This window comes from Mobula hypostoma, chromosome 2, assembly GCF_963921235.1.
Source record: "Mobula hypostoma chromosome 2, sMobHyp1.1, whole genome shotgun sequence".
NCBI classification, from domain to species: Eukaryota; Metazoa; Chordata; class Chondrichthyes; order Myliobatiformes; family Myliobatidae; genus Mobula; species Mobula hypostoma.
Window position 1 is genome coordinate 110,495,877 of NC_086098.1, and position 13,480 is coordinate 110,509,356.

The window sequence follows — 13,480 nt, forward strand, 5'->3', positions numbered from 1 at the left end:
AGAATATTTTGCATACTAAGAAACAAAGTTGTGCATTATTTTAAAACTGTCTTTTTGTTCTCCTTTTCCTGGAATCTATTGTAAAACTAACTTTTCCAGTTCTGATGAAACGTCAGTGGCCTGAAACACTAACTTTGCTTCTTTCTCTCCTGACAATGCCTGATCTTCCTTTCCTGATTACTCACTGAAACTACTTGCATTAAAGTTGTACTCTGCCGAGTCGATCCAAGCAGAGAGGTAATACTAACTTATTTAATTTCTTTTCTTGTGTGCTGGTAGGCACTTTCATCAGTACAACTTGCTGCCATTTTTTAAGTCAGACAACACTGTGCACATTAAAAAGGCATGTTAGTGTATCAGTAGGCATGGCTAACTTTCCAGTGCACTTCCCAGGAGTTTGCCTTTTTTGATTCTCTTTGAGGGGTTTGGTAGGGGAGTAGTCAATGGGAAGAGGGGTGGGGAAATGTTTGGTCATGGTGTTATTGTCATTAGGACATGAGGCAGATTGATCAAGTACTTCAGTACCACATGGGTCACTAAGTTGGGATCAGAAGGCATGGTTGATTTTATCTTCTCTAAATCTGGGACACTGAATAAGAAGTGGGAGAGTTTGGGAGATGGAGATATACTTTATATTGAAGCTCTTTCCAGAACCTGCTGGTGCTGGAATCTGGAGCAACAAACAATCTGTTGTAGCAACTCAGCAGGTGAAGCAGCATCTGTGGGAGGAAAGGAATTGTTTGAGTCAAAACCTCGCATCGTTGTAAACACCTACTATTTCTTTCCTTCCTACAGATGCTGCTCGACTAGCTGAACTCCTACAGTAGCTTGTTTATTGCTCTTTCCCCAACCAACTGAACAGAATTTTCTGCACAACCGAAACTGATTTGCATTGTTAAAAAGTTAGCCTTTTATTAGGAATGTGTAAAAAAAATGGAATTGCTGCTTCAGAGCTCCAGCAACTTTGGTTCAAATCTGACCTCAGGTACTGTTTGTGTGGAGTTTGCACGTTCTCCCTGTGACTACATGGTATTCTGGTTTCCTCGCACATCCTAAAACTGTGTGGGTTGATAGGTTTAATCGAATGCTGTAAAATAATATGTGGGTGAGTGGTTGAATCTGGAGAGAATAAGATTGGTATGGGTAGGATTAATGCAAAAACGTGTGCTTGATAGAATGGTATGGATTTAGTGGGCTGAAGGACCTGTTTCTGTGCTCTATCTTTCGATGTTTACATGATTCACAGCTGTACAATACATTAACTGAAACATTTAATTAATGATAATACAACTGAATTGGTGTGATACTGATTTACTATGGATATATCAAAGTGGGTGTGAATGCAAGTATTGGGTGCATATTTGCATCTCTAGTTGAATGGCGAAAACATGTAGAACTCATGAAAATCATAAATAATGAAAAGCTACAGTTATACATTCTGTAACAGTCTGAGTATTCAGAATGGAAAATCTTGAAATGACATGAAAATAAATGCCCATCAGTTCAGCATATTTGCACAAGTGGCATTTGCCAAGACTGCAGACTGTTCACACTTATAGTACTGTACTTGGTAATATTGGCAAGTAGTCCGGTCTCATGTGTATAATTTGATGTATGAGGGAGCTACTGTAAACATACAATGGTACACATTGGAACTGCTATGAAGTCTATGCAAATGTCACAAAAACTCTTATTAGCCCAGAAAATATCACGCTGTAAATATAACCTTTCAGAAACATGTCGTTTGGATATATAATAAAAGATTCTCTCACAAATTGAATCCATTTTGCACGCTGAGGCTATATCTTTCATGACACCCAAGGCTATATAAACAAGTGCAGAGTGATATAGTACTTCATACAGAAACAGGAAGCAAATAGACCTAGCTCCACTTTTTGAAACAATGTAGCAATATCCAAAAAAGCAGTTACACATTGGTTAGGTCCTTTAGAATGAACGACTAGGTTGAACTTCTCACGAGGGAGCACCGAGACTGGATTCGAACAGGAGCTGTTCCTCTGTAACTGGAACCTTAACTTTCTCATCAGCACCAATTGGTGATAACATCTCCTCCTCCCAGACAATCAACACGGGTGCACCTCAAGGAAGTGTGCTAAGCTCACTGCTCTACTCTCTCTACACTAATCACAGTTCAGACACCATTTATAAATACAAGGATGACATCAGTATTATTGGTAAAAACACAGATGGTGCCAAGGAGGCATACAGGAGTGAGATAAGTTGTCTCGTGTCATAACAAGCAACCTTGCACTCAATGTCAACAAGAGTAACAGATTGATGGTGGCCTTCAGGAAGGGGAAGTCAGAAGAACAAACACCAGTTACGCATTGAGGGGTCAGCAATGGAAAGGGTGAGCAGCTTCAGAGCTTTGGGCATCAGCCTCTCAGAGGACCCATCCTGGGCACAACACATTGATTAAATCACCAAGAAGGCATGCCAGGTGCTCTACTTTATTAGGAGTTTGAGGAGATTTGGTTCGTCACCAAAGAGTCTGTAGAGGGCGGTAGACTCAGCCAGCTCCATCACAGGCACAACCCTCCTCACTATCAAAGATATCCTCAAGAGGTAGTGCCTCAAATAAGGCGGCATTCATCAGTAAGGACCCTTACCTTACAGGACAGGCTCACTTTTCATTACTAAAGTCAGGGAGGAAATACAAGAGCCAGAACACCCCCACTCAACAATTTAGGAACAGCTTCTTCCCCTCTGCCATCAGATTTATGCATGTCCATGAAATCATAACCATCACATTATCGTTCTATTTTTGTTTTGCGCTCTTTATTTACTTATTTTGTAATTTGTAGTTATTTTATGCCCTTGCATTGTACTCTTGCTTGCAAACAACAAATTTCACAAATAAACCTCATTCTGCTTCTGAGACCTGAGGGGCCTATAGATGGACCGCAATGTGGAGAGCACAAGTGTGACAGTGATTTTCTTACTCTGCTTCAGAAATTACAGCAATGTGTCTGGATTTTGCAACCACTAATAATGACAATAAAGCTGACAGCATGGGGATAATATCTAAGTAGGTTTTATAACGAAAACTATAAATAGTATATAGCAAATGTCTCCCATGAAAGGATGATGGAAGCAGATTGAAGAGTAAACTTCAGAAGAAACTGGATCCCCTCCTTAAAAGGAAATATTTGCAAGCCTAAGGCAAGTGATCAAGAGAGAGGCAATAACTAAAAAGCAAAAAACTGCAGATGCTGTCTATATGAAGTTAAATCTTGGCAGGTCAGGCAGCATCTGTGGAAAGAGTTAATGATACAGAGCAATAAACTGTAGAAGTAATTGGTAGCTTCTTCAGACTGAGGATAATGGGCAGTATTTACATCGTATTGTGCTTTTAAAAAAATGATTCATAGCTAAATCAGATTAAATACAAATCTGCTATTCCAAACATATATTAAACAAAGCTACTGTATAAACAAGTCATTAGAATATTCCTCATCCACAATTATGTCTTCTTTCTCTTTCTTTTGACACCAAAATAAGGCCTTCAGCAGTAAAATGGTAAAACTTGCTTTGACTTTACCCAAATCTCACAAATCACCTTCTGCCCATTTGTTTAAATATTTAAAATGAACAGATGACCGCATATGGAATGCAGCCTGAACTATCCTGTGACACTGTGGCATGGTCTATTCATGTCGTGCATTACTTGTTTGCACTAAATTAAATACTGCATAATCATTTGGAAAACATTTATATGTGAACTTATACATAATAAATATGAACTAATGAGCAGGAGTGCATCTTCTCCTAAATATATGTTTCGCCTTTCATTCATTCTTAAATTGTGCAACATGCTAATATTAATAATAATAATAATATGATCTTCATATGTGTGTACTCTGTTCTTTGGATAAAGAATTTAATCAGCAAGAAAGGAAGTTTTGATTAAAAACATCCCTAAGCTTTCATTAGCTCTGTGGCTTGATAAGTAAATAGAGCAATTAATTTGTAGCTCACTAGATCCATCAGCAAGCAAGAACAAAAAAAAAGCTATGATTTGGAATGTTTTAGCTGTGGAATAAATGTTGGCAGAGTATCCTACTCTTGCCTGGGTTGTACAGTTGGAGATCTTTTATACGAGTATGCCTGTTTAAAATCTCAATCCTGACAATGCATCAAAAAAATCAGAGACTTGTTTAAAGTACATCATTGTGCCAAAGTATCAGTTTAAACTATCCAATCAAGCTCTGTAAGACTATTTGACCATAGCCAACTTCAGTCTTTTTTTAAAATGTCAGATATTCCAAGGACATAATATTAAAAAGTTAGGTAAATTCTTTTCAAAATTAATAAGGAAATAAAAGTTAAAAAAATCTATTAAAATTCATTAAGTTGTACAGTGATCAATGAAACATTTAATCTAATGTAAAATAATTTAAGAAAAATTTACCACACTCATTCTGTAGGTGAGGTCTGTTTACTGAGAACGATATTACAGAGGGGTTTGGGAGTGTGGTCTCCCTTTGTTCTCTACAGATTTTTTCCTTCTTAAATTCCTTTTTCCTGTACACTATTTACAATGCACCATGCCAATTCATATCAATTGCTGTAATGTTGATTTTCTAATGTTAGGAAATGTATCTAATTGAGTTCTGATGAAAGGTCTTGTCCTGAAAAGCTGACTCTTTATTCCTCTCCATAGATGCTGCCTGATCTGCTGAGTTCCTTCAGCATTTTATGTGTGTTACTCTGGATTTCCAGCATCTGCAAAATCTCTTGTGTTCAAGCATCTAATTAATTTCCTGATAGAAATTCCCAGGAGGCGAGGGTTTACCACTGGGAGGTGCTGTTCGGAAAATTGTAACTTAACTTTATGCGTCCAGATTATTCAATAAAAAGTAGCTTTCATGCTAAATCAGTCAATGAATGCCAGTGAAGGAAATGAGGAAACTGCATTGCATTTTAATATAATACCACTTACTGTGTGGCACAGTGGTACATCAAGTGGTACTGCTGTTACACAGCTCCAGTGACTCAGATTGCAGCCAGACATTAGGTGGTATTTTTGTGGAATTTGCAGATCCTCTCTGAGACCATGTGGATTTTCTGCCACATTTTGGAGTTCCTTCCCTATCTGAAACATATGCTGGTCTCAGTAAATTGCTTCCAATTTAGGAGGGAGGCTGGAGAATTAAAGGGAGTTGAGGTGCATGGGAGAGGGAATAGGTTATGTGAGTGGGGCAGTGGGTTGGTGGGTGTGCCCTGAGAGCCAGCATACACTTGATGGGCTTGATAGCTGGCTTGTGTGTTGTAAGAATATATAAGTCACATATAAATACAACATGTGAATGGTATTTAAAAAAGAAATGTTTAATAACTACAGGAAAAAGAAAGACAACCCTTGCTGTAAGTAGATCAGCAACCTTTTCTAACGGCAATATTTAAGTACAAACGACCACAGATATGGTTCTGCTATGGTAACCAATTATCTTAAACAAAAAGAAATAGCTCTATAAATAAACATAAATAAATGAAAGATTTTGACTCTCTAGGCTTGAGATCTCCCTAAGGAACACGTGCTTAAAAGCAAACGATATTAAATTACCGGCATAAAGATATTGTTCACTAAAATGGCAAAGACTGTGACTTAAAAGCTTTCTTGCATTATAGAAGAACTGAGGAAGGCTTTCTCAGCTGTCTAAATGCTTACATGAGCATGGCAGGAGAGGTTGGGCATAATATGTTGGGATAACTAACCCGCAAAAAACTAAGAAACAGTAAAAATAGGTAATTTTTGAAGGCAAATCAGTAACTGGCAGGTGTTACAGGTATCAATGCTGGAACTTCAATGGTTTATAGCCTATATTATGGAATTAATGTAGGGACTAATTGTACTGGGAGTTAGGAAGCTGACAAGGACACCAAAACCCTACAAAGCTAGTTTGTGAGTGGGCAAAAAGTCAGCAGACTGAATATAAAAAGAACAAATATGAGGTTATCCACTTTGAGGAAAGAATTTTAAAAAACAAATTAGATTAGATTAGATTAGATTATGAGGACACTCAGTCCTCGTTCATTGTCATTTAGAAATGCATGCATGCATTAAGAAATGATATAATGTTCTAATGTTCCTCCAGAGTGATATCACAAAAAAAACAGGACAAACCAAAGACTAACACTGACAAGACCACATAATTATAACATATGGTTACAACAGTGCAAAGCAATACCACAATTTGATAAAGAGCAGACCATGGGCACGGTAAAAAAAAGTCTCAAAGTTCCAATTGACTCTCGATAGTCCCGATATCAGGCAGCAGAATGGAGAAACTCTCTCTGCCATAAACCTTCAGGCATCGACAACTGTCGATGCATTGGAAGCACCCGACCACAGCCGACACTGAGTCCGTCAGAAAACTTCAAGCCTCCGACCAGCCCTTTGACACCGAGCACCGAGCACCATCTCTGCCAAGCGCTTCGACCTCGTCCTGGCCGCCGAGCAACAAGGAAAGCCGAGGACTCGGGGCCTTCCCCTCTGGAGATTCTGGATCACACAGTAACAGCGGCAGCGAAAAGGGCATTTCGGAAGTTTCTCCAGATGTTCCTCCATTCTCTCATGTCTCTCTCCATCAAATCAGGATTGTGCACGGCACCCTACTTGACAGATTACAGATATCATTCACCGGAGTGGCCGGGCAAGCTGCGTCACGTCACCGTCTTCTCCTCCTCCCTAAGAGTCCCTCTTATCACTTAGAGTGGGATTAAAAAAACTTGTTATCCAAATGGAACCAAGGGTCCTAGCACATAAAACACAGAAAGAAAGCTGAAGTTGCAGCATGTAGTGTGATGAATATTCACCGTCCTAGGCTAGGGCCCTTTTTTGCCAAGCTCAGCTTTCTTAACACAGCAGCTGACACCTCTAAGGCTCAAGGGTTGTTTTTGATTAAGTTAAACTTCTAACCGATATTCTTTGTTCAGCTTCTTGTTATGTGTGAGCCAGTCTTCAGTTCTTAATGTAATTGGCAAGCAATAATCAGTCTGAAGCTAAAAGGGCAGTTTTGCAAACATACAGCGTTGTGGAACATAGGAAACTGACTCACAGTACCTGGCCTAACTGCTGAAGAGATGCAGTGTAGGACAATGGGATGATATTCATTGGCTTATATCAAACCAGACAATGCAGGCTAAGTTATTTAGTTCAAGGAAACTTGCAAATGGGGGTTGATGCTATCACTTAGCAAATCAAATAGCTGATGTATTAATAGGTGGAAGATTTATTTACTCAGAATCATAATTCACAGCATTAATTGTGGATATCTGGGAACTTTGTTCCCAGAAGCCTTCAGACCACCTGTATGAATGGGTGTCTGAAAGAATATGACATGTGCATGTCACCCAAGTGGCAGAAAAGTAGTAAGCTGTCAAGTTTTTTAGGAATGGCCAAAGAACATCAAGAAGAATGACAGAAACACGGGATGAAGTAGAATCTATTCCTCTGCCTTCATTTTCTACAATGGACAATTTGTTCATCTGCAACTTGTTGTTGGTATGTCTTTTTAGATTATAGGAATTGTACCTGTGTTTTGGAAGTTCTTTATGCAGACATCCCACCCTGCAAAAACTCATTTCAGGGAGGTAGCACCATCAATTTGCGGGAGACTCCTGGAACTTCCGGGAGAGGTGGAATGTCTGCAATAGAGTAGCTCCTTAGCAGCTAGCCAGCTAGTTTAAATATTGTTAGCTACGCTAATGAACGAATGACACCTGTTAAACTCACCTCAACATGTCTTTTACAGTCCTAACCCACCATGGGCAATAGAAAAGTCACTGTTGCAAACAATGCAGCGAGAACACTGTCATTATTTTAACCCCTATTAGGCAGGGGTACACTTTAGTGTAGTCTGAAGTGAAGTATGTTTTATATTTTCTTTTTTTGGAACGCTCTGCCATGGCGCGCTCTTGCTTTCTCTCTCGCTCACGCTCTCTCTCTCTCGTGGTCACTCTTGCACTCTCTCGCTCTCAAAAAAATTGATTTCCGTGACATTGTATATAGTTTGCGAGCATCAGGGAGCCACTATTAATATGCGGGAGACTCCTGGAACTTCCGGGAGAGGTGGCATGTCTGTTTATGTTGTACAAATTGTTTTACTTGTAAATCTTTTGTAAGATAGAAATCCTCTGAGTTTTAAGTTTATTTTAAGAATTTTGTCTAAATTTAAAAGTATTATTAAAAATAAATGAACCGTACTTAAACTACTTTGTTAGCGGTATCTCCTCTTTGGTAGGGAGGGGGTGACCTACCACTCAAATAGTGGTTATTGGCACTAAACTTGCTGTGGAGGATAAACATGGAATTGAACTAGTCTTTAAAGATTGGGTCGCTGCAGTATAACCTCTCTTTAGTGAGGGTACCGGCAGCTATCTATATAAGATAGGGTTTAAGTTCTTTCCTTGAGTTTAGAACTTCATGGTCAGCAAACCTGATGTCATCACACCCATCAGGAGCATTAATGGAATGTTGACCTTGACGGTACAAGAGCTTGAGGTGCTGCACCTGGAGCATTACGTAGAGTTTGGTTTTCCATATTTACGGAATTTACTTGAATGGAACCAGTGTAGTGAACATTCATTGGGTTAATTGGTGGGATGAATGTGATGACATGGCAAGAAAAGTTGAGCAGTTTGGGAATTTACTCAACGAAGCTTAACAGAATCAGAGATAATCTTATAATAGAAGCAGAATTGGCAGATGCTGAAATGATGTTTCTCTGAGTGAGGTTATCTCGAAGTAGGAGATGTAGTTTCATTAGGAGGAGCTTCGTCCCCCAGAAGGTCATGAACCTTTGGATTTTTTACCCCAGAAAGCCACAGAGAGGGAGCCATTGAATATATTCAAGACAGAAATTACCAACCATTTGACCTACAAGTAAGTCAAGTTTGGGGAAAGAGCATGGAAGTGGTATTGAGGCTAGGATTGGATAATTGAATGGCATAGGAGGCTGAAGGGGCCAATTTTCCTACTCTTGATTCTGCTTTTTATGTGCTAAAGAAAAAAATCAATATCTATTTTCTAAGTTCAAATTGAAATCTGACTGTAGTAAATAGATATGCAATAGGTTATTCTTAGTTACTAACTCTTTAGATTGTTAATCTTGTATTACATATACACAGTGGCCACTTTATTAGCTACACCTACCTGTACACCTGCACACTGATTCAAATATCAATGTGATTTTGGGACAAAGTTTGGTTTATCTAATAATTTCTCACAAGTTTCATGGTTTTAGGATTCAGGGAATTATTTCAGTCTTTTCAAAATTTTACTATAATTTAAAAAAAAAATTGAAATAACACCCTGAATCCTAAAATCATGAAACTTGTGAGAAATTATTGGATAAAATAAACATTGTTCCATTGTAATTTTAATGAACAATCTATATCAGTTTTGTAAGAATTTAGATGTTTGGATATCGTATTGGAAACTTATAGTTATGTACTTCATTTAGTCAAAAACATAAAATATTTATAACTTTTTGCAGCCAGAAAAGGATGAACCATTTGATACCTACCCAAGATACAGTGCTTTGCATGATTAGCTCCCAGAACTTAACTCTGTGACCAACCCTTCAACAATGCTGTGTGTTAGGTGCAGTACCTACAAGACAGGCCAAACTTACATGGACACCATTTCCAAGCCTCACAATGTAATCACAAGAACAGTGTTATTTCCAAGTTTCTTGTAATGTGCACACTGTCCTAACTTGAATATATGTGGAAAGCCTAGAGAGTAAACACATTTTGCTTTGCAGAGATGAATATGCAATCACTGTCTGGAGTTGCAGTGGATGGAGAGCTTCTATAGCATCAAGGTGGCTTACTATGGAAACAACACTGGATTATGGGCTGTTGTGCTGTTGACAGTAACCCATAATTTAATTCTAGGATGGCACACGGAACTGTTTGAAAATCTGGACAGGTACAGGAACGTGGTGCTGTACTTGGAATTCTAGGTAGAGAGGAAGATGGCTGTGCAGGAGATGGTGATGAACTTCAAGACTCCAGAGGAGCCAAGAAGGGCATTCTTCCAACTTCCAGCTTTAAACAAAATTCCTTTATGCAGATTCTCTTTACTGATTCTGTTAAGGATGATTTTAGATCACCATATTAGCCCACTCTTCTTCATGAAATTTGAATAGAAAATCAATTTTAACCGATTATTTTGTATCAGAAACATGGCTTCACAGAGGCATTTAGGTTCTTATGTGGGAACAATTTGAGACACATACCCTGAATGCCTTTTCTCCCCTGCCTTTAATTATATGACAGGCAGCACACTCTAAGTATGAAACATGTCCATAAATCCTATCTAAGCTATACTATGCACTTACATTAACATTTTGCATTCTTTAAAGCATGTATGAATTGCGAATTTGATTTTGGTTCATACTTGTTAGAGTGAAGGATAATGTGTCTTCTTTATGACCATATAAGGTATTTTATTAAATGTCAACTGCAATAAATCCAAAGAATTTTACATATTAAAGTCAAGAGTTTCCATGTCTGATGATGAGAATTTAAATGTGAAAGTGTGCTCCAAAATCAACTCAGCAAAAGACAAGTTCCATTAATTTATTGGTTTATGAAAGGAAAAATTTCTTCTCTCCTGATTTGTGATATACAGTATCACAGCGCCAAACTTCAAACTGAGCTGGGAAATCAACACTCCATCATCACTTGTCTAACTACAGATTTGTGCATTCAATCTCAAATTGCATTTTATTGTGTTAATATATTCTTTGTGGTGCAACTAAAGAGAATTCCCTATCTATCTTTGGAAAGCATCTGACTTCCATCCCACAGCGATTAATGATAAAACTTTAACCTAACACCTTTTGATCAAACAAGAAATGAATTGTTTAATGTAAATATGAAACATATGGAGGAACTATGGGTGAAAAAAAAATGAAATAATAATAAATATGACGAGAAAGCCACTTATACTTCAGCTTCCATTAAATTTTCCACTGTAATGCTGTTGAGACCAAATTTTGTTTACTTCTCCGATTCAGATTTATCTGTCACATGAACGGTACATCGAAACATGCAATGAAATGCATCGTTTGTGTAAAACACCCAACAAAACCTAGGATTGTGCTAGGGACAGCCTGAAAATGTCACCGCATGTTCCAGCGCCAGCACTGCATGCCCACAATGCTTGGCAGAACAACATGAAACAAAACAACAGCAAAACAAGCCCACTTCTCACTTATAAAGACAAAGCTACAACATAGCGAGTCAGAAGCTGCCGGCAATGTTTACTTCTCATTCTAACTCTCCCATTATATATTAAAAATCCACTTATTCCATATGTGCTTGGTATTCTTCAGCATGGGTGGATTTTTTTTTAGCCTCTAATGAAATTTAAACACTCGGATTCACAGATTGCAAGGGAAATACTTGGTCTAATGGTCTTCAAGTGAAACATTTTCCAAACACTTCCTAAATTAGGAATGCAAACTATTTGACAATAGTTAAAACTTCCTTTAACATAAACAGATATAAAACAAATATTCAGTTTACCATGTGCTATGTCTAGTCTGCAAGGTCAACAAAATTCTGCAGTTGTGTCACATCCAATTGATGGGTCTAGTTGACAATTACTCAAGAGGAGATAAAGCCCAGCGTTTAAGTTGAAAAGAAAAGGCCAATGTACTTCTGATCATTTTACAGCCCTAAGTGTGAAGTTGAGGTTCTGCTTCTGAGGTTTTTACTTTCACACAAGACTGCCTTCAAACAGTTTGATATTGAGATGAGATTAAGTGAAGCCTCAGGAACTCAGTAACGTCCTAGTAACTGTTGAGATTTGCTCCGTGACTAGTTGTTCCTTTACCAAGCTACTCTAATACTGATACAACACTGGTGTCTACCCATCCAGATGGGTAATTGGCTACATTCACCTTTTCCACAAATCCATTCCAGGTAATTATCACTCCATCAATCAACAACAAAGTTGGTGGTGTTGACAGTAGTATCAAGTTTGGGTTATACCAAACTAGGTTTACAACAGGCTTTGACAAGAGCCTGCACAGTAGGCTGATCCAGAAGGCTAAAGCACATGGGATCTGGGGGACTGTTAACATACTGGATCCAAACTGGTGGAGTGTGTAGTGTTGGAGAGTTGTTTTTCTGACTGGGAGTCTGTAACTAGTGGTGTAGTACAAGGTTCGATGCTTGGAATTTTGTAGTTTGTCATATATACAAATGATTGGGTGAGAATTTAGGAGGTCTTCTTAGCAAATTTGCTGATGACACAAAAATTGGTGGAGTTGTAAATAGTGAAGGAGGTTGCCTAAGGATATAGAGATACAAATTAGCTCGACAGTTGGGTAGAGTGTGGCAGATGGAACTTAATACAGTCAAGGGTGAGATAATGCTGTTTGGGATGTTGAATTTTGGCAGGACATATAGAACAAATGGCAAGGAGGTTAGGAGTGCTGACACAGAGAATTTAGGATCATAGTTCCCTGAAAATGGCAAGTCAAGTACAAGGAGTATTGAAGGAAATATTTTGCAGGCTTGCCTTCCGAGGCACTGAGTATAATAGTTGGGATGGCATGTTGCAATTATACTAAATTTTGGCTAGGCCACATGGGGAGTATTAGATTAGATTAGATTATGAGGACACTCAGTCCTCGTTTATTGTCATTTAGAAATGCATGCATGCATTAAGAAATGATACAATGTTCCTCTGGAGTGATATCACAAAAAAAAACAGGACAAGCCAAAGACTAACACTGAAAAGACCACATAATTATAACATATAGTTACAGCAGTGCAAAACAATACCATAATTTGATAAAGAGTAGAACATGGGAATGGTAAAAAAAAGTCTCAAAGTTCCGATCGACTCCCGATAGTCCTCGATAGCAGGCGGCAGAAGGGAGAAACTCTCTCTGCCGTAAACCTCCAGGCACCGACAACTGTCGATGCATTGGAAGCACCTGACCACAGCTGACTCTGAGTCCGTCCGAAAACTTCAAGCCTCTGACCAGCCCTTTGACACCAAGCACCATCTCTGCTGAGCGCTTCGACTCCGTCCCGGCCGCCAAGCAACAAGCAAAGCCAAGAACTCGGGGCCTTCCCCTCCGGAGATTCTGGATCACACAGTAACAGCAGCAGCGAAAGAGGCATTTCAGAAGTTTCTCCAGATGTTCCTCTGTTCTCTCACATCTGTCTCCATCAAGTCAGGATTGTGCACGGCACCCTACTTGACAGATTACAGATATCATTCACCGGAGTGGCCGCTGCAAGCTGCGTCGCGTCGCCATCTTCTCCTCCTCCAATTATGTACAGTTCTGGTTGCCACACTTCAGCAAGTACTATATGCGGTAGCTTTAGAAAGAGTGCAGAAGAGATTCAGAGGAATGGAAAGTTTTAGTTACAAGGAATGATTGCATAGGCTGAGTTCATTCTCACTGGAGTGTTGGAGGGATGGCCT

General features: G+C 38.9%; 1 protein-coding gene across 14 annotated transcripts in view; it reads right to left on the reverse strand.

The window, feature by feature from the left end:
- Window positions 1–13,480, reverse strand: part of eya4 (EYA transcriptional coactivator and phosphatase 4) — a 457,308-nt gene that overhangs the window by 217,876 nt on the left and 225,952 nt on the right. The window lies entirely within an intron of this gene.